The sequence below is a fragment of the Callithrix jacchus genome, chromosome 1, assembly GCF_049354715.1.
Source record: "Callithrix jacchus isolate 240 chromosome 1, calJac240_pri, whole genome shotgun sequence".
Lineage (NCBI taxonomy): Eukaryota > Metazoa > Chordata > Mammalia > Primates > Cebidae > Callithrix > Callithrix jacchus.
The window spans coordinates 207,319,219-207,346,002 of record NC_133502.1 but is presented as its reverse complement, the minus strand read 5'-3'; the positions used below and the strand labels follow the sequence as shown (position 1 = coordinate 207,346,002).

The following is a 26,784-nucleotide window of genomic DNA, read 5'->3' as shown; positions in this document are numbered from 1 at the left end:
TACTGGTTTAATTAAAATCTCCCTAGGTGGCTGGGCATGGTGGCTCATGTGTGTAATCCCAGCATTTTAAGAGTCTGAGGGAGAAGGATTGCTTGAGCCCAGGACTTAGACCAGACCAGGAAACAAAGCAAGACCCATTCTCTACAAAAAAAAAAATAAAACAATGAGCTGGGTGTGGTACAATGTGCCTGTGGTCCCAGCTTCCTGGGAAGCTGAGGTGGGAGGATCCCTTGAGCCCAGGAGTTTAAGGTTGCAGTGTGCTATGATTGTGCCACTGCACTCCAGCCCGAGCGACAGAGTGAGACCCTGTCTCTTAAAATAAAACCGAAACCAAAACCCTCCCCCAAAAAACTCCCTAGAGATTCTAATGTCTGATGGATTAAAAACTCCTCAGCACAACCACAAGACACTTCCTGATTAAGCCCAGTGCTTTGCACACTTTAATATGATGCCAGCCACCTGGGGGCTTGTTGACATGCAGATTCAGATTCAGTGGGCCTGTGCCAGATCCTCAGACTCTGCATTTGTTTCCCTTCCCCTTCCCCTTCCTGTCCTTCCTTTCTCTCTTTTTTTCTGATGGAGTTTCACTCTTGTTGCCCAGGCTGGAGTGTAATAGTGTAATCTCTGTTCACTGCTGCCTCTGCCTCCCAGGTTCAAGCGATTCCTTCCTCAGCCTCCCAGGTACTGGGATTACAGGGGCATGCTATCATGCCCAGCTAATTTTTGTGTTTTTAGTAGAGACAGAGTTTCACCATGTTGACCAGGCTGGTCTTGAACTCCTGACCTCAGGTGATCCACCCATCTTGGCCTCCCAAAGTGTTGGGATTACAAGCATGAGCCACCTTGCCCAGCCCCCCTCCTTTTTTTTTTTTTTTTTAGACAGGTTCTTATTTTGTCGGCTAGGCTATAGTGCAGTGGCCTGATCACGGCTCACTATAGCCTCAACCTCCCAGGCTCAGGTGATCCTACCCCTTCAGCTTTCTGAGTAGCTGGGACTATAGGCATGCACCACCACCATGTGTGGATACTTTTTGTAGTTTTCATAGAGACAAGGTTTTGCTCTGTTGCCCAGCCTAGTCTCACACGATCCTCCCGCCTGGGCCGACCAAAGTGTTAGGATTACAAGTGTGAACCATGCGCCTGGCCTGAGACTCTGCATTTCTAAAGGCTCCAGGCGAGGTTTGATGCTGCGATGCTGAAGTCCCCAGGATCTGAAGGTCCCAGATTGTACCATCTGCTGCAGGGCCTTGCCCCTTACAACCCCCGCTGCCTTCTTGACATTCCTTTCCCTTACGATGAGCTGCACAGAGTCCTGCACAGGCTGTCTTCTCCCCTCTGGGCTATGCGCCCAGTTTTTCCTGCGTAGAATGGGGCGCTACTCCCCCTTTCTCTACACAGCTCACCCCCTCTTTCCCCAACAGCACCCTGTGCTGAAGCCTCTGCGGGATTTACCAGGCCGACCTGTTAGTGCCTGCATGGATGTCTTCAGAGCAGAGACTGTGTATTGTCTATCACCGAGTTCCAGCACCTGGCACAGGATCTGGCAAATCACAAGCCCTTAGGAAATATCTGGGGAATGGAAAATGAACCTCTTAGAGGAGATAAGATAGGAAGATGCAGAGCATCATGACATCCTCACAGCAAACACCACTCGGCACTTACCCTGTGCTGGTCCTGTTGTTGGTGCTTGATATTTAGTTAAGTCATTTAATATCACAACAACCCAGTTTTGTAGGGATTATCATCAACCTTACTTTAATTAATTAAATTAATTATTTGAAATGGAGTGCAGCGGCATGATCTCAGCTCATTGCAACCTCTGCCTCCTGAGGTCAGAGTTTTAAGACCAGCCTGGCCAACGTAGCAAAACCCCATCTCCACTAAAAATACAAAAATTATCCAGGTGTCACGGTGGCACATGCCTGTAATCCCAGCTACTGGGGAGGCTGAAATGGGAGAATTGCTTGAACCTAGGAAGTGGAGGTTGCAGTGGGCTGAGATTGCGTCACTGCACTCAAGCCTGAGCCACAGAGCAAGATCCCATCTCAAAATAATAATAAATTAGCTGGGCATGGTGGCGCGTGCCTGTAATCCCAGCTACTCAGGAGGCTGAGGCAGGAGAATCGCCTGAACCCAGGAGGCGGAGGTTGCGGTGAGCTGGGATCGTGCCATTGCACTCCAGCCTGGGTAACAAGAGCGAAACTCCATCTAAAAAAATAATAATAATAGAAATATCTGGGCTGGGCACCGTGGCTCACGCCTGTAATCTCAGCACTTCAGGAGGCCAAGGTGGGTGGATCATGAGGTCAGGAGATGGAGACCCTCCTGGCCAACATGGTGAAACCCTGTCTCTACTAAAACAATATGAAAATTAGCTGGGCGTGGTGCCACATGCCTGTAATCCCAGCTACTTGGGAGGCTGAGGCAGGAGAATCCTTTGGACCAGAAAGTCGGAGGTTGCAGTGAGCCGGAATGGCGCCACTGCATTCCAGCCTGGCATCAGAGCGAGACTCCTTCTCAAAAAACAAACAAACCCCTCTGATTGTGGTTGAGAAAATGACAAAACAGTTTAGTAACTACCTAGCATTTACATTCTACAGTGTGTTGGGGATTCTAAGTTATCTAGAGATGATTTAAAGTATATGGAAGAAGCCGGGCGCAGCGGCTCAAGCCTATTAATCCCAGCACTTTGGGAGGCCAAGGCGGGTGGATCACAAGGTCAAGAGATCGAGATCATCCTGGTCAACGTGGTGAAACCCCATCTCTACTAAAAATACAAAAAATTAGCTGGGCAAGGTGGCACGTGCCTGTAATCCCAGCTACTCAGGAGGCTGAGGCAGGAGAATTGCCAGGAGGCGGAGGTTGCGGCGAGTCGAGATCGCGCCATTGCCCTCCAGCCTGGGTGACAAGAGCGAAACTCCATCTCGAAAAATAAAACAAAGTATGTGGAAGGTTGGTTATGTAGGTTATTTAGCAAATACTGTTGTATTACACCAGGAACTTGGGCATCTGTGAATTTTGGTATCCTCAGTGGGGGGCGGGGGCATTTTAAAACCAACCCCCTGTGGATACTGAGGAAGGGCTTTTTAATAAAAAATAATGTATATGCCAAACCCTTAGCACCATGCCTGGCACATAAGGACTCCTTAAGTCTGTGCCGAGCTGATGCTTACAGCTGGGCTTCGGGACCACTAACCAGGGATGCAGAGTTATAGGTAGGAGTGGGAAGAAATGGTGGGGGAGGCCCTGTTGGGAAGCTAAGGTCGTGGTGTGGAGGGGAGGAAAGGAGGGCAAGTATCAGAGTGGGACAAGAGTGCTGGGGAGGAGAGGATGGCTGGGTAAGACGGTGGGAGGAGCGATGGGTCCTGAGAGCCACGGAAGAGGGTGGAGAAGGACTGTGCATGAGTCTGGTTGACATAGAGAGGCTGGAAACCTGAGCAGAGCAGGAAGTCAGGCATGCGGACAGGTTTGGCAAGAACCGGGATGCTGGGAGCCCAGCTAGACACTGTGTGCTGGACTTAAGGAGAAGGCAGTTAGGCCATAGGGAAACGTGCCAAGAATCTTGAGCTTGAGAATAGAATAGAACTACAGGTACCTAAGGTGGTTTTTCATTCTTTTAAAATATTTTCTTTCTTTTTTTTTTTTTTGGAGGCAGAGTCTCACTCTATCCCCCAGGCTGGAGTGCAGTGGTGGGATCTCGGCTCACTGCAACCTATGCCTCCCAGGTTCAAGCAATTCTCCTGTCTCAACCTCTAAAATAGCTAGGATTACAGGCACCTGCCACCACGCCTGGCTAATTTTTGTATTTTTTTCTTTTTTTTTCTATTATTGAATTCAAATTCCTATGTTACTGCTTAAGGTGGTCTAATAATTTTTGTATTTTTTAATAGAGACGGGGTTTCACCATGTTGGCAAAGTTGGTCTCGAACTCCTGACCTCAAGTGATCTGCCGGCCTTGGCCTCCCAAAGAGCTGGGATTACAGGCATAAGCCACCACACCGGGCCTTATATTTCTAACTTTTCAAATGAGCATGTATTCTTTTGTATCTATATTTGAATTTATAGCATAATTTTTCACATTAAAAATGGATTTACTTTAATAGGTAATACAGCCAGGCGTGCTGTAATCCCCAGCACTTTGCGGGGACCAAGGTGGAAGGATTGCTTAAGCCCAGGAGTTCGAGACCAGCTTGGGCAACAAAGTGAGACACCCCCTTCCCATCCCTACAATAACATACAAAAATGGGCTGGGTGCTACTCTGGGCACACTGCCAATAGGGTAGCTCTGCTCCGCAAGGAACAGCACTGGGGGGAAAAATGGAAAAGAAAACAAAGGAACAAAGAAAACAAGAAAAACAAAAAAGAGAAAAAAAATTAGCGGGGCATGGTGGTAAGCGCCTGTAGTCCCAGCTACTCGGGAGGCTGAGGTGGGAGGATAGCATCAGTCCAGGAGGTTGAGGCTGCACTGAGTGATCAGGCCAGTGCACTGCAGCCTGGACAGCAGAGCTCACCGCAGCCTCAACCTCTCGGGCTGCAGTGATGCTTCCACCTCAGCCTCCCGAGTAGCTGGGACTATAGGTGCGCACTACTCTGCTGGCTAATTTTGATATTCTTTTGTAGAGACAGGATTTCGCCATGCTGCCTGGGCTGGTCTCCTGGACTCAAGTGTAATTTCCCCACCCGTGGCCTCGCAAAATGCTGGGACTACAGGCACGAGCCACCGCACCCTGCCCTTTTTTCTCTTTTGTGAGTTGGAGTCTCGCTCTGTTGCCCAGGCTGGAGTGCAGTGGTGCGATCTCAACTCACTGCAACCTCTGCCTCCCAGGTTCAAGTGATTTTCCTGCCTTAGCCTCCTAAGTAGCTGGAACTATAGGCGCCTGCTACCACGCCCAGCTAATTTTTGTATTTTTAGTCGAGACAGGGTTTTGCCGTGTTGGCCAGGCTGGTCTCGAACTCCTGACCTCAATTGATCTGCCCACTCTGCCTCTTAAAGTGTTGGAATTACAGGCGTGAGCCACCACGCCCCGCCGACAAAGTTTGTTAATAGTAGCTCTGTTGGGGTTGTAAGGTTATGGTTGAGTTTTTTTTTCCTTTTCTTTTCTTTTTTATTTTCCACACCAAACAAAATAGTAATACTCAGCTGGGTGCCATGGTGTGGCCCTGTAGTCCCAGCTACTCAGGAGGCTGAGGTGGGAGGATCGCTTGAGCCCAGGAGTTCTGGGCTGCAGTGCGCTATGCTGATCGGGTGTCCGCACTAAGTTCAGCATCAATATGGTGACCTCCCGGGAGCAGGAGACCACCAGGTTGCCTAAAGAGGGGTGAACTGGCCCAGGTCAGAAATGGAGCAGGTCAAAACTCTCGTACTGATCAGTAGTGGGATCGAGCCTGTGACTAGCCACTGCACTCCAGCCTGGGCAACATAGTGAGACCCGTCTCTTAAAAAAAAATAAGACTGGACAGGGAAAATGTGGCACATATACACCATGGAATACTATGCAGCCATAAAAAATGATGAGTTCGTGTCCTTTGTAGGGACATGGATGAATCTGGAAACCATGATTCTCAGCAAACTGACACAAGGACAGAAGATCAAACACCAACCACATGTTCTCACTCATAGGCGGGTGTTGAACAATGAGAACACATGGACACAGGGAGGGGAGCATCACACACTGGGGTCTGTTGGGGGGAAATAGGGGAGGGACAGTGGTGGGTGGGGAGTTGGGGAGAGATAGCATGGGGAGAAATGCCAGATATAGATGACGGGGAGGAAGGCAGCAAATCACACTGCTATGTGTGTACCTATGCAACAATCTTGCATGTTCTTCACATGTACCCCAAAAACTATAATACAATTAAAAATAAAATAAAATAAATAGTAATACTCAGGCAAAATGAAGAGATATTTTTCCTAAAATCTACAGGAGTAGAAACTATTATGGGTGCAGGATCGTAGAGGATGGAAGCGGGGTTAGGCTTTATGCAAGTGAGAGGACTCCCTCATTTAAGGGACCCATGTGGCCTAGGGGATGGGGAGGAAAGAATCCAGGGCCTGCCTGATGGAGGCCGTCTGTCTTCTCAGTGACCTGAGTTTTCTCTGGAGAGAGTGTTGCTCGGAGGCTGGGGGCGTGAGGAAAATGGAAATAATCATTACCAATAATGCTCTAAGTGCACGTTGCTTAGTGGTTTATAAAACACTCTCAAGTCCATAGTCCCCAGTGCTCCCCCCAACAGTCCTGTGGGCTGGGCCAGGTCTAGTGATTACACTCATTTTGCAGATAAGGAAACAGGCTCTCTGAGTCCTGCTCAGGCATTCACTGAAGGCCATTTTATGCCAAGCCTTGTGCTAGTTCTAGGCCCAGAGAGACAAATAGGGCTCAGTCCCTGACTGTCCTCAGGTAGCTTCCAGCCAGGGCAGGAAACCCACAAAGTAAATGAACAATTAAAACTCAGTGTGTAAGTACAAGGAGAGAATGGATACAAGAGACTGGAGTACAGACGAGGAGCTCCTAATTGGCCTTGAGAGTTAGGAAAGACGTTTTAGAAGTGGTGACATCGAAATGAGTCTTTTTATTTATTATGATTATTATTTTAGACGGAGTCTCACTCTTGTCGCCAAGGCTGGAGTGCAATGGCGTGATCTCAGCTCACTGCAACCTCTGCCCCCTCGGTTCAAGCAATTCTCCTGCCTCAGCCTCCCGAGTAGCTGGGATTATAGGTGCTTGCCACCATGTCCGGCTAATTCTTGTATTTTTAGTAGAGACAGGGTTTCACTATGTTGGTCAGACTGGCCTCTAACTCCTGACCTTGTGTGATCTGTCCGCCTCTGCCTCCCAAAGTGCTGGGATTACAGGTGTGAGCCATTTTTTTTTTTTTCCAACTTCTGAGCTTAAGCAGTCCACCTGCCTTGGTCTCCCAAAGTGCTGGGATTACAGGTGTGAGTGACTGCTCCAGGACAGAGCCATATTGTAAAGGCATTCTATACTCTGCTTGTCTTCACTAAGATTTTCTTTTATTTTCTTTTCTGAGACAGGGTCTCACTCCCTTGCCCAGGCTGGAGTGCAGTGGTGCGATCAAGGCTCACTGTAGCCTCAACATCCCAGGCTCAAGCAATCCTCCCTAAGCTTCCAAAATAGCTGGAAATACATATGTGTGCCACTGTGGGCATCTCATTTTTGTATTTTTTGTAGAGATCGGATTTCGCCATGTTGCCCAGGCTGGTCTTGAACTCCTGGGCTCAAGTAGTCCTCTCCCTTTGACCTCCCAAAGTGTTAGGACTACAGGCATGAGCCACTGCATCTGGCCACTTAGTATATTTTCACTCAGCAAATACAAATACATACATTTTATTTTAAAAAAATAAAATTTTTTTTTAAATTTAAATTTAAATTTTTTATTTTTTAGAGATGGGGTTTTGTCATGTTGGACAGGCTGGTTTCGAACTCCTGACCTCAAGTGATCCACCCGCCTCGGCCTCCCAAAGTGTTGGGATTACAGAAAAATTTTAATGACTTTTTTGGTACTTTTTGACCTATGAATATATCACAGTGTATCCCAATGTATTCAATCTCCTAATATATTGTACATTTATTTCTAACAATTAGTGACTATAAACAATGTTGCAAAGAACTTTAAAGTTCATATGTGTGTACTTTTCTAATGTCTTTTCAGATGAATTCTCAGATAGAATTGATCAATATACTTTCTCATCTGTATTTATAAACCTGACCAATATTGGGCATTTTAATTCTTTTTAATTTTTTTGAATGAAATAGGTGAAAAATGGCGTTCTATGTTGTTTTGTTTGCATTCTGATGACTTTTAAAAATAATTATTGGCCATTTATAATTCCTCTTTAAAGTCACCTGTTCCTGTTTTTGGACATTTTTATTTTGGAGTCTTGAGATTTTTCTTATCAACTGGGAAGAGATCTTTATATATTGCTGATAGTAATTCTTTGTCACGCAGTTGCAAAATCTTTGTTTTCCAAGCTTTCTTTTGCCTTTAGAACATAGCTTTTCTCCTTCTCCTTCTCCTTCTTCTTCTCCTTCTTCTCTTCTTTTTTTTTGAGACGGAGTTTCGCTCTTGTTACCCAGGCTGGAGTGCAATGGCACGATCTCGGCTCATCGCAACCTCTGTGTCCTGGGTTCAGGCAATTCTCCTGCCTCAGCCTCCTGAGTAGCTGGGATTACAGGCACGCGCCACCATGCCCAGCTAATTTTTTGTATTTTTAGTAGAGACGGGGTTTCACCATGTTGACCAGGATGGTCTCGATTTCTTGACCTCGTGATCCACCCGCCTCGGCCTGCCAAAGTGCTGGGATTGCAAGCTTGAGCCACCGCACCCGGCCCTTTTTTTTCTTCTAAAGTTAATTTGGAAGAATGGTTTTGTCACGATAGCAAGAACATTCCAATAAGAGAGTAATGATGAGAAATTTGCCCTCATAGATATAGAATGTATTATAAAGCTATCGTCATTTAAGCATTGTGGGATTGGCACAGGTGCACACAGAAAATCAATGTATACAAGTCAGAAACAGCTTCAAGTATAAAATAGTTCAACAGGCAATGGAGGTGCCAACTAAAATCAGTGGGGAAAATAGTGTTTGGATAAGTGGCTATTACAAAAATTATGTTAGGTTTCTTCCTCACTCCAAAAATAAATTCCAAATGGATCAAAAGATTTTTCATTTAAAAATGAAAACATTTGTCATCTCTTGTGGTGGACAGTAACAAACAAGTGCAATTTGTAACAAGTACTTGGGAGGATGTATGCGAGCTAATGACATGGAGTGAAGAGAGGCTCGGAAGGGTATTATTCTAGACAGAGAGAACGGCCCGAGCAAGGGTTTGGAGGCTGAAAGGCAGCAGCGTGCGGACTCCAAAGAGGCAGGGTCAGGAATCGAACTCAGGACGCCCACAAAGGAATCCAGGGCTGAGTCCATGCCCGCCCCCACAGGCATAATAATTATGTAAAATGGCACTTTTCCCATATATGGTACTTAATATCTGTCCTTCTGGTGGGACGACAGGAGTCTGAGAGCACAGCTCGCAGGGCGGGGTGTCAGAGTTCCAGACCTTCCCAGTCGGCTCCCGCCCGGCCTCACCCAGCCCAGGCAAGGCACCAAAACCCCGGCCCGGAGCTCTCCGCGCCCCGAGTCGCCGCCTCCTGATTGGATTCCCTCTGTGTCAGTCCTTGTCCTAGAACTGGGCTGTCCGTTGGACCCGCCCCAGAGGGCGGGGCTCCCGCCTAGGAAGCGCGGGGGAAAGTGGAGCGGGCGAAGGTGGGGGCGAAAGAGGATGAATCTCCACCCCTCTGGCCGCAGAGGCTCCGCCCACCCCCCGTTCCCAAAGGCCAATATGTCCGCCCATCAAGATCAGGCGCGGTCTGCAGTGGGTGAGGCAGGAAGGGGGCGGAATTGTTCCCCAGGCTCCGCCCCGGAGCCGGCTCCCGGCTGGGAATGGGCCCGCGGCTGCGAGGGCGGGGCGGGAAGGCGGCGAGGAGCCGAGCTGGGTGCGGTGAGGCGCGCAGATCACCGCGGTTCCTGGGCAGGGCACGGAAGTCTGAGCGAGGCTGACCTGCTGCAGCTCCCGCCTCGTGCGCTTGCCCCACCCGGCCGCCGCCCGAGCGCTCGAGAAAGTCCTCTCGGGAGAAGCAGCGCCTGTTCCCCGGGCAGATCCAGGTTCAGGTGAGCGAGCCCCACCGCGGTCCCGCCCCGGGCAGGCGGGCGGGGGCGAGACGCGCGGCCTCCGTGTAGACTTGTGGTTCTTGGCCTCGGTGCGGCCCGCCACCCGCGTGGGCGGGCGCGAACGCCGGAGACCCGGGCCCGGCACTGCGTCCTGCCCAGGGGCACCGGGACCCCCGCGCGGGCGCTCCGGGAGGGCGCCGCCGGCTGCGAGGCCTCGGGGTGCAGGGGCAGCCCCGGCACTCGGCGCTCCCCGGCGCCCCCTCGTGCCCCCCGGCGCGTTCCCGCGACTGGGCACCGGAGCCGACCTCCCCCTGCCTCTGGGGCACGCGCCCCGCCCTCGCCTTGAGTCGCCCAGGCCCGACTCGGGCAAACTTTTTAACCCCCTCTGGAGCCGCGGTCCCCGGGACGCAGCCGCACGGCTTGGGAGCCCGGGGCAGCGGCTCCAGTGGAAGTTCCCGGCGTCTGAGGCACGGAGGTAACGGGCAGCGGGCACCGTTTGGCAGCTGTCAGGGCGTCCTCCTGAGTCAGAGTCGGCCCGTCCCGCCGCAGAACTTGCACCCGGCCCGGTTTCCGCCTCTGCGGCCGACTTCCTCATTCGCCCGCTGCGGTCGGGCCGGCCGCGGAGGGCCCGGGGGAAGGTGCGGGGGCTGCCCGGACAAGGGGGACCCGGCGGGGACCCGGGGCGAGGCAGGAAGGGCCACCCCAGCCCCTGCTCCAGCCCTCGACCTCCGACGTGTCTGTTCCCCCCCGGGAGAAAAGCCCGGAATGCAGCAGCCGTCGGGGCCGCCCAGGCGTGCACCTGATTCCACCGCACCCGGGGGCCGTCCCGCCCGGGCGGGGCGGGGGGGGCAGCTGGCTCTGCGGTTATCGCCAGGCTTGGGCGATAGCTTCTTTCGTGTTTGAGCCAGATCGGAGTTTTCGATTCTCCACTCCCCGCACCCACTTCCCTGTGCTGGGGTCCTCACCCCATCCTGTTCTGGGGCCACGCCCAGGAGACAGGACTGCAACACCCCTATTCCTCCTGGGAAGCCCCGCTATTTCAAACTGAGATGGAGCACCCCCATCACTAGCTTGCCGTCTGTCCTGAAGTGGAGGGCAGGGTGAGCGCGCGGCCCCACCCGGCGGGTGTGGGGAGAAGACTCCTTGGGAAGCCCCAGGTCTTGGAGACTGGCGGCTCTCTCTACCGGGCAGTTGAGAGGCCCAGCCACTTCTCGGTTCACTGCGCCCTTTTCTGGGTTTAACAGGATTTCGAAGTAACTGTCGATAACTATGGAAAGGGAAGAGAGCCTTAGCTCCTTCTCCACGCAGGGCAACACTGTGGCCATTCTAACTCCACTGTCTGGGCTGATCACCTCACCTGATGGCTTAGGAATCCCTTTTTGGGTAAGGAGGGAGGCCTGTTGAGACAATCACTCAATTAATAATAGTTTATATGCAAGGCCACTATGTGGGGGGAAGGGGACACAGATGTGTAATTGAGCAAATATTTAACTGGCCTTTCTGTGCCAGGGACTCTGCCAGGTGGTGGAGGGTGGGAGGTTGAGTAAGACCTGGCCCGTGCCCATAGGCAGTTAGAGAACTGAGACAAATCTGTAGATGAGTCTGAGCTGAGGTGGAGATGACAGGGACCCCAGAAAGGTACCGTGAGTCATGGGGATTGGGAGAAGGGAGCCAGACTGCCCTGTGAAGTCCGGGGGCCTGCCTCTGCCCTTGGGGAGTTTACAGTCCTCAAGGGGAAAGTGGCAGAACGAGTGAAATACAAAGGCAGCCTGTGATGTGTTTCCCAGGCGTGCCATAGACAAAGGACTCGAGGAATTTTAAGGCTGAGAGGGGCCACTTCTCTGGGACAAGGAGGAAGTTGTTATGAGGGAGAAGCACATTGCAGGTTTGGCAAACTGAGGCAAGCATGCGGTTAGAAAGTGAGGAGCCTCTTAGTGGGTAATTGGGGGGTAATTAAAAACATGGAGAGATTGCTCAGTGTAATTAATTTAAGAGCCACTGTGCCCTCCATGACTGTGGGGTGACACCAGAGAGCTTCATTTTTCACACTCAGCAAGCCCTGGCAGCACAGGTGGGCAGATCCAGGTGTCTGGAGAGCCGGGCGTTGGCAGACTCTGGGGAGTTTTCCAGCCCTGGAGAGAAGAGCAGCATTCTGTGGGGCTGCTCATCTGACAGGTCTAGGAGGGTAGAGGAGAGGATCAGGGCCCTGGCTTTCTTGCTTTCATTTTTAAACTTTTTAACCTAAGGGATTGGAGATGGGACAACTTCTCTCTTGTAGGATGAAGGACACATGTTAATCACAGTCTGTCTTTTGCCCGCTCTTGCTCCAGAAAAAACAAAACGAGGATGTGTTAGCTCTTTAAAAGAAGAAAAACACTCAAAAAATGCAGCCCTGTTGTGTAGCCTGGTAGGGTATTGCTAGAAACCAGGCTGGCTGTGCTTCCTTGACTTCTCTTCTAGCTAATCCTTCAGTGAAGTGCTTAAGACACCCCTTACCAGCTTGACATCTTTATTTCAAAAGGAGCTGAGGGGCTGGCTGTTGTTTTCCTCCGAGCCTGGCCCTACCCTTCTCCTGGAGGGGGAGAAAGAGAAACCCAAAGCGAGGAGAAAAAAAAAAAATCTATGTCTTGACAGCTTCCTCCTAAGCATCGTGTTCCAGAAATATTTAGAATAACAAAATCTGTGTGTCGTCTTAATTAAACAAACGACCTAATTTACTGAGCATAAAACAGCATCTCTGCCTGCTGGGGCAGGAAGTGCATTTCCCTTTGTGCAGCCCCAGAGAGTCACTGCCTCTCAGCCTTAACCCTTGGTGTGCTGAGACCCTGGGCTGGAGTCCTCTGCTGACAAAAGAATGCAGCCCTGGTAGTGCTGCTCCTGTGGCTTACTGAATCCCATTGTTAGAGCTGGGAAGAGTGGGTAGTGGAGAGAACATGAACTTTGGAAACAGGCAAAGTTCAAATCCTGACCCTGCCACTTACTAGCTTTGTGACCTTAGGTAAGTCATATAGCCTCATGGCCTTGATGTGCTCACATGTAGTATGGGAATCAAGATACTACTCTGCGGGGTTAGATGTGTGAACTGAAAGAAATAAGATATGTACACGGCCTAAGATGTACTGGCTGTATGTATGATACATATGTAATATACATGTAACATATAACATGTAATATACAATATGTGTATATGTGTACTATATGTATCTGTAACACGTATATGTATATATTAATATATGCATATATTATATATTAATGTAATATGTATAATATGTGTGTATATATTATATATATATATTATATATATATATATATTTTTTTTTTTGAGACAGAGTCTTGCTCTGTTGCCCAGGCTGGAGTGCAATGGTAGGACCTCCGCTCACCGCAACCTCCTCCTCCCAGGTTCAAGCAATTCTCCTGCCTCAGCCTCCTGAGTAGCTGGGATTACAGGTGCCCACCATCACACCATGCTACTTTTTGTTTTTAGTAGAGAGGAGGTTTCACCATGTTGGCCAGGCTGGTCTCAATCTCCTGACCTCAGGTAATCCACCTACCTCCTCCTCCCACAGTGCTGGAATTACAGGCCTGAGCCACCATGCCTGGCTTGTATATGTTTTGTTTTCTTTCTTTTTTTTCTTTTTTTTTTTTTTTTTTAGACGGAGTCTCTGTTGACTAGGCTAGAGTGCAGTGGCACAATCTCAGTTCACTGCAACCTCTGTCCCCCAGGTTCAAGTGATTCTCCTGCCTCAGCCTCCTGAGTACCCGAGTAGCTGGGATTACAAGTGCCTGCCCCCATACCCAGCTCATTTTTGTATTTTTAAAAGAGATGGTGTTTCACCATGTTGGCCAAGCTGGTCTTGAGCTTCTGACATCAAATGATCCACACACTTCGGCCTTCCAAAGTGCTAGGATTACAGGCATGAGCCACCATGCCTGGTCCCCTACCCTTTCGATTTTTTTGAGACAGGGTCTTACCCTGTCACCCAGGCTGGAGTGCGTGGCACTATCTCGGCTCACTGCAACCTCTGCCTCCTGGGTTTAAGCAATTCTTGTGCCTCAGCCTCCTGAATAGCTGGGACTACAGGCACCCGCCACCATGCCTGGCTAATTTTTTTGTATTTTTAGTAGAGACGGTGTTTTACCATGTTGGTCAGGCTTGTCTCAAACTCCTGACCTCAGGTGATCCACCCATCTGGCCTCCCAAACTGTTGGGATTACAGGTGTGAGCAACGGCACTTGGCCCGCCCCACCACACCTTTTTTTTTTTTTTTTTTAAATATAATTGATCAGTCTTAACTACCTGGGTTATCAGGTTGAAGAGGCAGGGGATAGATTGTTTTCCTGGCTTCTAGCTTGGTGTTCTTTCTATCCCTATGCAGTACAAGGCATGCGTGCATTGTGCTTGCGGACTGTGACGCCCAAGCGGTGAATACGCAGGTGGCTGTGAGGCCCATCTGCTAATACTTTTGGATGCACTTGGTGATGAACTTGTGCTGAGTAACCTTTTCACAGGGCCCTGGCTGGGCCAGAAGGTGTGCAGACTGTGGTTTTAGTTCAAACGCATGGTTTCCTGTGGTCTAGGAGATAGCCAAAGGGCGATACAGGAAGAGGACTGGAGACCTTGCTTCCAACTCTGGCTCTGGGCAAGGGAAAGTTTGATTTCCTTTTTGTCTTTGATTTTGTTTTGAAGCAGGTCTTGCTCTGTTGCCCAGGCTGTAGTGCAGTAGCATGATCATAGCTCACTGCAGCCTTAAATTCCTGGGCTCAAGCAGTTCTCCTGCCTCAGCCTCCTGAGTAGGCAGGACTACAAGTGCACACCACTACACCTATCTACTTTTTGTGTTTTTTGTAGGGATGGGATCTTGCTGTGTTGCCCAGGCTAGTCTCAAACTCCTGGGCTCAATCGACTTTCCTGCCTCAGCCTCCCAGAGTGCTGGGATTACAAGTGTGAAATATTGCACCTGATCAGAGGTTTGATTTCCTCGGAAGTGCTGTATCTCCCTAAAAAGACATCATACCAGTTTATGTGCCCACAAGTTATGCATGGGAATTCCTGAGAAACTGAAAAATTAAGAAGTAAATTTATATATTTATTTATTTGAGATGGGGTCTCCATGTTTGGAGTGTGTTGCCCAGGCTAGAATGCCCCGTGAGATCTTGGCTCACTGCAGCTTCCACCTCCTGGGTTCAAGCACTTTTCCCACCTCAGCTTCCTGAGTAGCTGGGATTACAGGGATGTACCACCATACCCAGCTATTTTTCTTTTCATTGTCTCTTCAGTATTCTGAAAATTTTTGTATTTTTAGTAGAGATGGGGTTTCATGTTGGCCAGGCTGGTCTCCTGACCTCAGGTGATCCACCCACCTTGGCCTCCCAAAGTGCTGGGATTGCAGGCATGAGCCACCGCATCCAGCAAAATTAAGTAATTTTAATTTCCTATGCACTCTTTTTTTTTTTTTTTGAGATGGAGTCTTGCTCTCTATTGCCCAGGCTGGAGGGCAGTGGCACAATCTCAGCTCACTGAAGCCTCCACCTCCTGGGTTCAAGCCATTCTCCTGCCTCAAACTCCCGAATAGCTGAGATTACAGGCTCCCATCATCACACCTGGCTAATTTTTGCATTTTTAATAGAGACTGGATTTCACCATATTGGCCAGGCTGGTCTTGAACCCCTGACCTCAGGTGATCTGCCTGCCTCGGCCTACCAGAGTGCTGGGATTACAGGTGTGAGCCACTATGCCTGGCTAGCACTCTTGTACCTTATTGATGGGAGCGTATATTGTATAGCCCTGGTTTTAGATGGTCATTTGGGCCTGGGCATGGTGGCTCACACCAGTAATCCCAGCACTTTGGGAGGCCAAGGAGGGAGGATTGCTTGAGCCCGGGAGTTTGAGATCAACCTGGGCAACATAGGGAGATTCTATTACATTAAACAACAACAAAAAGGTTATTTGGCAGTATCTGTCAAAGCATAGTCCTGCCTGCATTCTAGGAATTTATCTGACAGATAAATTCAAATGTGCTAAAGGAAATGTCTGAGAATATTCATTGCAGCATTGATATAGAAATGACAGGAAATGGGTTGTTTATTAGAAAGGCTAACTAAATCATGGCATAGCTGTACAGTAGAAATCCTTGCAGCCCTTTGAAAAATGAGGCTGATCCATAACAATCTTGGCTCAGTGCAACCTCTGCCTCTTGGGTGCAAATGATTCTCCTGCCTCAGCCGCCTGAGTAGCTGGGATTACAGGCGTGTGCCACTACGCCCAGCTAAATTTTAAAATATTTTCAGTAGAGGTGGGGGTTTCACCATGTTGTCCAGGCTGGTCCTGAACCCCTGACCTCAGGTAATCTACCCACTTCCTCCTCCCAAAGTGCCGGAATTACAGGCATGAGCAATTGCGCCCGGCCATAATGTCCTTAAAGAATAGAAAATGCAGCCAGTTCTTAATTTTCTTAACTCTAAAAATAAGGGGGTCCAGCTGGCCAGTCTGTAGTTCTCAACTTTAAAGTGCATTGCTTTGGGTTCCATGTTACATATTGAATGCCCACCTTGGACAGGGAAGGAGGGAAGGGTCTTTGTGCTTGAAACCTTTGGGTCCTGCTTTCTTCCCATGATGTCACATCAGTAGAGTAACCCCTTAAATTGAAGTCCCTTCTGATCCACTTCCTCATATTCTGGAAAATGGTAGATAATTTTGCTTTTTCTTTGCTGTATGAGAAGAGAAAGCCTGTATGTATGTCTGGAAAGCATTTTGGGATACCCTCTTGCAAGGTTTCCATAATTTGCTAGGCTCCAAATCATAAGCTATCCTGTCCTGGGGAGCTTACTTACCCCAACCTGAAGCCCAACCCAGGTCCTCACATACCTGGCCTTTTTTTTTTTTTTTTTTTTTTTTTGAGACAGTCTCACTCTGTTGCCCAGGCTAGAGTGCAGTGGTGCAATCTCTGCTCACTGCAACCTCCGCCTCTCAGGTTCCAGTGATTCTCCTGCCTCAGTCTCCTGAGTAGCTGGAATTATAGGCACCTGTCAACACACCCAGCTAATTTTTGTATCTTTTTTTTTTGAGACGGAGTTTCGCTGTTGTTACCCAGACTGGAGTGCAATGGCACGATCTCGGCTCACTGCAACCTCCGCCTTCTGGGTTCAAGCAATTCTCCTGCCTCAGCCTCATGAGTAGCTGGGACTACAGGTGCGCACCAACATGCCCAGCTAATTTTTGTATTTTTAGTAGAGACGGGGTTTCGCCATGTTGACCAGGTTGGTCTCGATCTCTTGACCTCGTGATCCACCCGCCTCGGCCTCTCAAAGTGCTGGGATTATAGGTGTGAGCCACTGTGCCCGGCCATTTTTGTATCTTTAGTAGTGACAGGGTTTCTCCATGTTGGCCAGGCTGGTCTCAAACTCCTGACCTCAGGTGATCCACTCGGCTCAGCCTTCCAAAGTGCTGTGATTACAGGCGTGAGCCACTGTGCCTGGCCGCCTGGCCTTCTTTTTTAACTTGGAGTCATTGTATCCACTAGCATGCCCCTTCCCACTTTGTCCCTAATTTCCCCTGAGACATCTGGCCTGTGGTTTTTATGTATAAAAACACTGGAAAAGCCCAAATTCTTGAGAAAATATGATCGGGGGATGTTTTGAATTGGAGGGCCCTGACCCCCTCTCAAGGACATCTGTCTTTCTCCTTGGATGATATGGACCCTGGAGGAGCTGCCGGCATTGCTGTGCTCGGTTGATTCCTTTCCTGAGTGAGGTCTGGAAGACCCCATCAGGGTCCTGAGGTCCTGCAAGGCAGCCTCCAGGCCTCCTGGGGGAATGTCATGAGTCACACATGAGTACATGCTATGAGCCTGGCTCTAAAATGGGACTGCCACTGCATGGGCAGGTGGCCTGTATCTGTACCCAGCCCCCTGTCCCTTGTGCTTAGATGGCACAAATATTTGGGAGGCAGGAGAGGAGCTGCCCCCTCAGTCTGATGCATGTCTTTTAAAAAAGTAACCTAGGCAGGCTTCTGTTGGAATTACTTAGGTTCCCATTCCCACGACTAGCTTCTCAAGCCTGAGATCATTCAGCACCCGGGCAGGTGCTGAGAAGGCCCTTGGCTGGCCTTCTGCCGAGGGCCCGGCCAGCTGGGGGTCCCTCAGTGGCTGCATCTCTAAGCCAGGACCCTCCTGTTGTGGCTGGAAGGAGCCTTGTGGGCTTTCTGGAAGGGTGTGGCTTCCTGCCATGCAGGTTGGGCTGAGGCCCGTAGTGCAGTTACAGGTAGCTGATCTCTTCCACACTGGTGTCACTTCCTCGGTACCTCTCAGAGGCCCTTATTGTCCTTATGGTTTGTCCCAGAGGAGAAAGGGGGCTTCTCAGAGAGGTCCCTCTCTCACTTTCTTGGGCCAGCACGATGTGTCTCTGTACATTTTTTTTTTTTTTTTGAGATGGAGTCTCACTCTTGTTGCCCAGGCTGGAGTGCCATGGCCCTATCTCAGCTCACCTCAATCTCCGCCTCCGGAAGTCAAGCAATTCTCCTGCCTCAGCCTCCCAAGTAGCTGGGATTACAGGCATGCGCCACCATGCCTGGCTAATTTTTTTCTTTTTTTGTATTTTTAGTAGAGATAGGGTTTTTCCATGCTGGTCAGGCGGTTCTCGAACTCCTGACCTCAGGCGATCTGCCCATCTTGGCCTCCCAAAGTGCTGGAATTATAACCATGAGCCGCCGCGCCCGGCTTCTCTGTACAATTTTTAATGTGTTGGGGAGCTCAAAGCTAATCTCTTTTAGTAGGTTGCCACTCACCAAAAGGACGTTTACACTTTGGCAACGTGGGCCTTAGAAGAGCCTTTTCTTCTTTCATTTTAACTCTAATTTGAAATGATCCCCTTGCTTAAAAGAAAAATCAGCAACAATAATGAAATGAAAACCCTCCTGACTGAAGTTAGAATTATAGAACTCCTGGCTGGAAGAGATCTTGGGAATATTTAAAAGAATGTGTATATTTTTCTAATTAGAGAAAGTGATTTGCCCAAGCTCATTCGGTGGATCAGTAGAAAACCTTGGCCCCTGGGTTCACTCATCCCCAGTGCCTTCCAAATCAGAAGGCTTCATTTAAACGTGTTTTCTAAATGGTGACTCTCCCCTTTTTTTTTTTTTTGATGTTTCTGCCCTGTTTAGCCAAGCAACACATACTTAGCTCCTTTAATCTTTCCTTAAGAGTCTATTCTACTTTCTTCATCTTTTTTTTTTGTTTGTTTTTTGGCAAGGGGGCACTAGGGTTAAGGAATGGGGTGGGAAGTGTTTTGGGTTTCTCTGAACTTCTTCCAGCTGGACGTGACCACTTGGGCTGAAAGTTCCCACAGCTTGAAAAATCAATATTTCACATGGGGTGGTGCCAGGTAGCAGGGTGGGCCACTCTGAAAGCCACACTGCTGCCCACTGCCTTCAGCCAGCCCTGATTTCTAGTAACTTTGGGTCACTTAATGTCTTGGGCGATAATTTGTTGTATTTTCAACACAAAATGCATGGGAGAAGGGACAAAGTAAGGATTTGGGATCAGGCAGGGCTGGGACCAGACCTCCCCACCCCCCGCCTTTTCCCCTGCTGCTTGCCTTAGTTTTCCCATGTGCACTGTGGAGAAGCCTCTTTCTTAGCATTATAAATGAATGTGAAGTGGTCTGTACCTCCTCTTCCCCCCCCCCCCCCGCCCGCCGCCTCCTCTTTTTTTTTTTTTTTTTTTTTTTTTTTTTGAGATGGAGTTTTGCTGTTGACCAGGCTGGAGTGCAGTGGCTCCATCTTGGCTCACCGAAACCTCCACCTCCCGGGTTCAAGCAGTTCTGTGCCTCAGCCTCCTGAGTAGCTGAGATGACAGGCGCCTGGCACCACACCTGGCTAAATTTTTTTTTTTTTACATATTTTTTTAGTAGAGATGGGGTTTCACCACCTTGGGCAGATTGGCCTTGAACTCCTGACCTCATGATCCACCCCACTTTGGTCTCCCAAAGCGCTGGGATTACAGGCATGAGCCACTGCACCCAGCCTCTTCTTTTTTTTAAGAGACAGTGTCTTGCTTTGTTGCCCAGGCTGGAATGTGGTGATTCGGTAACAACTCACTACAGCCTCAGCCTCCATCTCAGGTGTTCCTCCGACCTCAGCCACCTGAGTAGCTGGGACCACAGGCATGCACCAACACACCTGGCTAATTTTCTTTTTTTTTTTTTCCCCCGTGGAGACTGAGTTTTGCCATGTTACCCAGGCTCGTCTCAAACTCTTGAGCTCAAGCAATCCGTCTGCCTTGAAGCTCCCAGCTTCGCCTTTTCTTCATGCTGACACCAACATCATCTCTCCTTGGGTAGTAGGAAATACATTTTCAAGTTTTAAAGATTTCATATTTATCCAACAAGCCTGTCCCTTGATAACAAGATGCGGTGATTAAGATGACTGAGGAACCTGCTGGAGCTCGCCCCCAGCATTGATGCTGGGTTTTCTGATGCCTGCAACTTTTGCATCCTTTTCCCATACAGTACAGTTCATCTTGTCACACTGATCCGAGCTGGTTTAAGGGTTTTTTTCTTTTTAGAAACACTGTTACAAAGCAATAGAGGCACCTTTATTTAGAGTTGTCTATGTTCAAAAGCCACTGCGTTTCCTGTGTTTTACATTAAGTCACTGAGCTAAAGAAGGCAGCTTCCTGTCTGATAAACATAAAGAACGAGGCGTTTGGGACAGTTTGGGTGACTTAATCTAGCGGGCCAGAATGACAGAGAAGATTTGAGAACTCGCTGGCCTGTGTGTCAAAGGCAGGGTCTTCTTTATTTCTGTCCCCAGGCAGAAACTCCATGTCTGGGGCAGTTAGAGTCAGCTCCTGGTCCTTGTTGCACAAATGAGGTTCAAGTCTCACTGGTGTCTTCACTTTTCTTTTTTTTTTGAGGTGGAGTGACGCTGTGTTGCCCAGGCTGGAATGCAGTGGCATGATCATGGGTCACTGCAGACTCTGTCTCCCAGGTATAAACGATTCTCCTGCCTCAGCCTCCCAAGTAGCTGGGATTATAGGCATGCACAACCACGCCCAGCTAATTTTTGTGTTTTTAGTAGAGATAGGGTTTCACCATGTTGGCCAGGCTGGTCTCAAACTCCTGACCTCAGGTGATGGATCTGCCTCAGCCTCCCAAAGTGTTGGGATTGATTACAGGCGTGAGCCACCACACCCAGCCGGTGTCTTCACTTCTAAGCCTGTGATGGGGAGGCCTGGACAGCCAAAAGCTTTTGAATGCCAGTTAGTGACCTCTTCGTTTTATGGAACACTGAAGGGGGAGTCCCTGGGAGGAGAAAGGTGGTGGTAGGGAGGCATTTTAAAGCTTTTATTTTTTATATTTAAGAGCCAAGTATTGGGTGTAAGGGAGTTGCCCTTTGCCCAGTCAGTCCTCAGAGACTCCCTGGGCTCCAGCTATGTGGTCTGCACTGTGCTGGCTTGGTGGGGCTCAGCAGGGATGGAGGCCTAACAGCCCATCCCTGCCACGAAGCAGTGTTATCCTCCAAGCATAAAGAGTTGGGATCCTGAGGCAAGCCCATGCTACCCTGAGTCACTGGAGACATCTGAATGTCTTGAGCCAGGTTTCTGGAGGCTAGGATTGCCTGGGAGGAGGAGGGAAGGTGGGAAGGTGGACATAGAAGGGAGGAAGAGCTGCAGCCTAGAATTGGGATGCCTGGGTCTACATCCCGGCCTTGCTATTAATTATAACAAGAATAATAATACTTATTTTTTGAGACGGAGTTTCGCTCTTGTTACCCAGGCTGGAGTGCAATGGCGCGATCTCGGCTCACCGCAACCTCTGCCTCCTGGGTCCAGGCAATTCTCCTGCCTCAGCCTCCTGAGTAGCTGGGACTACAGGTGTGAGCCACCATGCCCAGCTAATTTTTTGTATTTTTAGTAGAGACGGGGTTTCACCTTGTTGACCAGGATGGTCTCGATCTCTTGGCCTCCTGATCCACCCGCCTCGGCCTCCCAGAGTGCTGGGATTACAGGCATGAGCCACCGTGCCTGGCTATAATTATTAAAATTTATTGGCGGCCCGGTGCGGTGGCTCATGCTTGTAATCACAGTACTTTGGGAGGCCGAGGTGTGTGGATCACCTGAGGTGAGGAGTTCGAGACCTATACAACATGGTGAAAAACTCTGTCTCTACTAAAAATACAAAATTAGCCGGGTGTGGTGGTACCTACCTGTATTCCCAGCTACTTGAGAGGCTGAAGCAGGAAAATTGCTTGAACCTGGGAGGTGGAGGTTGCAGTGAGCTGAGATTGTGCTATTGCGCTGCAGCCTGGGCAGCAAGAGTGAAACTGCATCTCAAAAAAAAAAAAAAAAATTGTAGAGTGCTTGTATGTACTAGGTACCATGCTGATGCTTTTAAAAAATTATTATTTTATTTAGAATTGTTTCATTAAAAAAATTTTAACTTACATTTTAAAAAATGGGCTGGGCGTGGTAACTCACGCCTATAATCCTAGCACTTTGGGAGGCTGAGGCAGTTGGATCACCTGAGGTCAGGAGTTTGAGATCAGCCTGGCTGGCCAACATGGTGAAAACCTGTCTCTACTAAAAATACAAAAATTAGCCGCTAGTGGTGATGCGGGTGTGTAATCCCAGCTACTCAGGAGGCTGAGGCAGGGGAATCGCTTGAATCCGGGAGGTGGAGGTTGCAGTGAGCCAAGATCGTGCCATTGCACTCCACCCTGGGCAACAGAGTGAGACCCTGTCTTTAAAAAAAAAAAAAAAAAAAAAAAAAAAAGAAAAGAAAGGAGATGGGGGTCTCACCAGGTTGGTTGGTCTAAAACTTTTGCTGGCCTCAAGCGATCCTCCTGCCTTGGCCTCTCAGTGTGCTGGGATTATAGGCGTGAGCCATCACCGTACCCACACCTGGCCATGCTTGGGCTTTTACATGGATTATCATTTAATTCTTCCCTTGTTTCCAGGAGGTAGGAACTTATCCTCAGTTTTGCAGATGGGGATACTGTGCAGGGATTGAAGCTCGGGTGTGTCAGCTCCTGACTCTCTGTGGCCTTGGAGACGCCCTGCACTCCTGGACTTGTGTTTCCTCACTTGGCGGTGAGTGGTTGGGCTGGTCCTTGAAGCCACCACCCTTGCCAGTGGTTGAGTCTTCATTCAATGGGCAGAGAGGATGTTGGGCTGCAGCAGAATGGGACCTCCCGTACTGCAGTGGGCAGCCCACAGCGGGTGTCCAGGTCAGCAGTGTTGCCATGTCTACTGACTTCACCTTTAACCCCACTGGCCATTTTTCAAATGAATGTGGTTCATCCTAAGGGAGAGCAGGTGGAAAGAGCCTGCCCCCAGCGTGAATCCGGGCATTGCTGTTCCTGCCTGAATAGTGCCTTCTGGGGAAGCTGGTAGCTAGACGACCGGCTGTCATCTTGCATAGTGGACTCTTGACATCAGCCCGCTTGAAACTGTTGGGTTCCTTTCTTCCTTCATATGTCCACCCATCAGATCCATAGTCATTCAGTAGTGACTCGTTAGAACTTATTCTAGGTACAAGGCATGGGCTGGGTGCTGGGAATATAGAGGTAAAGGAAACATGGGCCCTTGTTTCCTTTATAGCTGATGGTCTCCCACCAGATACAGATGTTGGGAACCCAGGGGGAAGGGTTGGGGGAGTCTGAGAAGGCTTTCTGGAGGAGGCAGCCTTTGAAATTATAAAGTAGAGACAGGGCGTCGCAAGTCCAGAGAGCAGGGCTGTGACCTTGTTCAGTTGCTCAGACTCAGGCAGAGCTTTATTCAGGGCTGATTCAGGGTGGCAAAGGCCCTGTGAGTCACCTGGGGCTGGCGAAACGTTTCCTCTCCTCCTTAGGCCAAGACCAGCCCCTTTGTAGGTCAAGACAGCCCATGAAGGCTTGCTTCCTCATCCCATTTCCCAGGAAATGTGGGAGTGCAGGATTCCATTCCCAGGCCGCTCACCTCGGGGTGGATGCTGGGAATGCTGCCTGCACCCTCTGGTTGTGTGGTCAGCATGTTTTTCCAGCCAAAGGACTTGGGATGAGATGTTTCATGGAATATTGATAGAGACATCATTGTAATTAGAATCAGTTCTTCTCTTGTTGTTTATTTATTTATTATTATTATTGTTTTTTGAAACAATCTCACTCTGTTACCCGGGCTGGAGTGTACTGGTGCAATCTCGGCTCACTGCAACCTCTACCTCCTGGGTTCAAGCAATTCTTCTGCCTCAGCCTCCCAGGTAGCTGGGATTAAAGGCACCAGCCACCACATCTGGCTAATTTTTGTATTTTTAGTAGAGACGGGGTTTTGTCATGTTGGCCAGGCCACAATTCATATTTTAATGACCCTCTTATGTCCACTGAAGGGAGGGACCATTTTTCATGTTGCCAGAAAGTTCTGTGGGTTTTACTGACTCTTTTGGAGATTCATTCAGCAAATGTATCCAGTACCTCTATTCTAGATCTAGGCCAGAAATGGCCCACTGGTCAGGATGCAGATGAATGAGAGGTCCCAGGCCCTGTCCTGGAGGGGCTCGCAGTGAAGACTAGGAACATGCCACGTCACTCTGGTGTGTGGTTGTGTTTGAGGGGGCTGAGGAGGTGGTGGCTGCTTGGATGCCCAATACCAGTTGATTCCAGTCGATGGAAAACAGCTAAAACCACTTTGTCACTAGTGGTGAGAAAGCTTAGGAACAGAGAGCTGGCAGATCTTTCCGGGCTTTTGGAGGAAGCTCTTCAACCTTTTCACCCCCCCGTCTGCTCTGTGTGTCACTTCTAAGGCCCCTGGCCAGAAAACCCATCAGGAGGAAGTGAGGGAGCAAAAAAGTCTCCAAGGGACCAACGGGAGGCTCAGGAAATAGCCCCGGGCCCTCCTGAGAGAGACCTTATAGAGGGTGGGCAGGGGCAGGGGGAGGATAATGGGATGGAATGGTCCTGGAAAGTTGAAGGGCCACCGGCAGGGGACTTGGGCTCTGCTGAGGCCGGTGTCTTTCCTTGGCTGGTGTGAGAATGGTAGCAACAGGTTGCAACAGTTTAGTTTTGTTGTAAAGAGGAAGTTTCAGAATCCTAGTGGCTACTTTTGAGCAGACAGATGTTTGTATAAAGAGTATTTGGGCTGGGCACAGTGGCTCAGCCCTGTAATCCCAGCACTTTGGGAGGCCGAGACAGGCAGATCACGAGGTCAGGAGTTCGAGACCAGCCTGGCCAACATGGTGAAACCCCGTCTCTACTAAAATTACAACAATTAGCTGGGTGTGGTGGTGGGCGCCTGTAATCCCAGCTACTTGGGAGGCTGAGGCAGGAGAATCACTTGAACCTGGGAGGTGGAGGCTGCAGTGAGCTGGGATTGTGCCACTGCACTCCAGCCTGAGTGAGACAGTAAGACAACGTCTGGATGGAGAGGGGGGAAATAATATTTAGGGAGGGGCTAAGGGGAGAAGGTGGGTGTCAAGAAGCTAGAAATTGGAATGCAAGAGTTGACTTTGCTCTGGTATTTCCTTTCATTCCAGAGAAAGGCTTCCTGGGCCAGATGTTGTGGCCTCCTCTTTTGGCCTCCAAAAGCCCCCCACCACCGCCCCCACCTCCACCCCCTCACCCTTCCAAAGTCTTGTTGCTCCCCACCCCGCCGAGGGCAGGAACGGGGCTGGGGCCCAGGTGGTCACGGTGGCCACCACTGCCCTAGTGTGTTGCAGGTTTGCCGGGCTCCTTGTATCCCCTCCAGCCTGCTCTTGGAACCTGGATCAGCACCAGGCCTCTTGGGTCTGAGGTTTCAAACTGAGCTCTGTCACAGTCCCTAACACCCTCCCACAATTAAATGCAAACTCAACAAAAGCGCAACCTAAATCTTAACCTTTTTTTTTTTTTTTTAATTACTCATCAATTTTTTTTTTTTTTTTAGAGATAGGGTCTCACTCTCACGCTTTCTTTTGCCCAGGCTGGTGGCACAGTCGTAGCTTATTGCAGCCTCCTCCTCCTGGGCTGAAGTGATCCTCCCACCTCAGCCTCCCAAGTAGCTGGGACTACAGGTACATACCACCACGCCAGACTGATTTTAAAATTTTTGGTAGGCATGGGGTCTTGCTGTGTTACCCAGCCTGGTCTTGAACTCCTGGGTTCAGGTGATCCTCCTGTCTCAACCTCCCAAAGTTCTGGGATTACAGATGTGAGCCACTGCACCCGGCCTGAATTTATACTATTTAGACTTAATTAGTAGCTGTTATATTGGAGGAAGGAGAGGTGAGTACAAGGAATAGAGAAAGCAGGAGGAAGTGGGGCGTGGGGCAGGGAGTGGGTGACTTCAGAAGCGGCAGCTGGATTTACATCCCATTTTTATTCAGTTTATTTGTTCATTAAATACGTGCTGGTCTCACTTCTCAGTTGCTAGAGATTGTTCTAGGTTCTGGGGTCACATCATTGAATAAGGCTAAGGCAACTGAAATCCCTGCAGTTTCCTCTCATAGCAGAAACAGACAACAATCAAACACACTTAGTAGGTAAGTCAAGACTCAGTAAGAGCTGTAGAGAGCCCAAGTCAGGTGAGGGGATATGTCGAGAGGTAATAAATTGCTCAGGCAGCCAGGCGCAAGGGCTCATGCCTGTAATCTCAGAATTTTGGGAGGCTGAGATGGGCAGATCCCCTGAGGTCAGGAGTTCGAGACCAGCCTGGCCAACACAGCAAAACCCTATTTCTATTAAAATTACAAAATTAGCTGGGCATGGTGGTGTGTGCCTGTAACCACAGCTACTCGGGATGCTGAGGCAGGGGAATTGCTTGAACCCTTGAGGTGGAGGTTGTACTGAGCCGAGATCACGCCACTGCACCCCAGCCTGGGAGACAGCATTTCAGTAGATAAATAAATGGACAGAGCGAGACTTCATTTCAATAAATAAATAAATAAACAGCGTGGCTTCGTTTCAATAAATAAATAAATAAATAAAGTAAAATAAATTGCTCAGGCTGCCATGATGAAATGCCAGACTGTGCTGTTAAGCAGCAGACATTTAAACCTCTCGGTTCTGGAGGCTGGATGTTCAAGATCAAGGTGTAGGCAGGCTTGGTTTCCTTGGAGCCCTCTCTCCTTGGCTCGTAGGTGGCCGTCCTACT

The 26,784-nt window shown here is 49.4% G+C and overlaps 1 protein-coding gene across 4 annotated transcripts in view; it reads left to right on the top strand.

The window, feature by feature from the left end:
- Positions 1-26,784, top strand: part of MYH9 (myosin heavy chain 9) — a 132,993-nt gene that overhangs the window by 12,829 nt on the left and 93,380 nt on the right. For 2 of the 4 annotated variants that reach the window (XM_035271485.3, XM_035271480.3), the window contains exon 1: positions 9,528-9,688. The exons of the other annotated variants lie outside the window; for them this stretch is intronic. The gene's annotated coding sequence lies outside the window, so the exon portion shown is untranslated. Of the gene's footprint in view, positions 1-9,527; positions 9,689-26,784 lie in introns of those variants that run through there. 4 annotated transcript variants of the gene reach the window in all.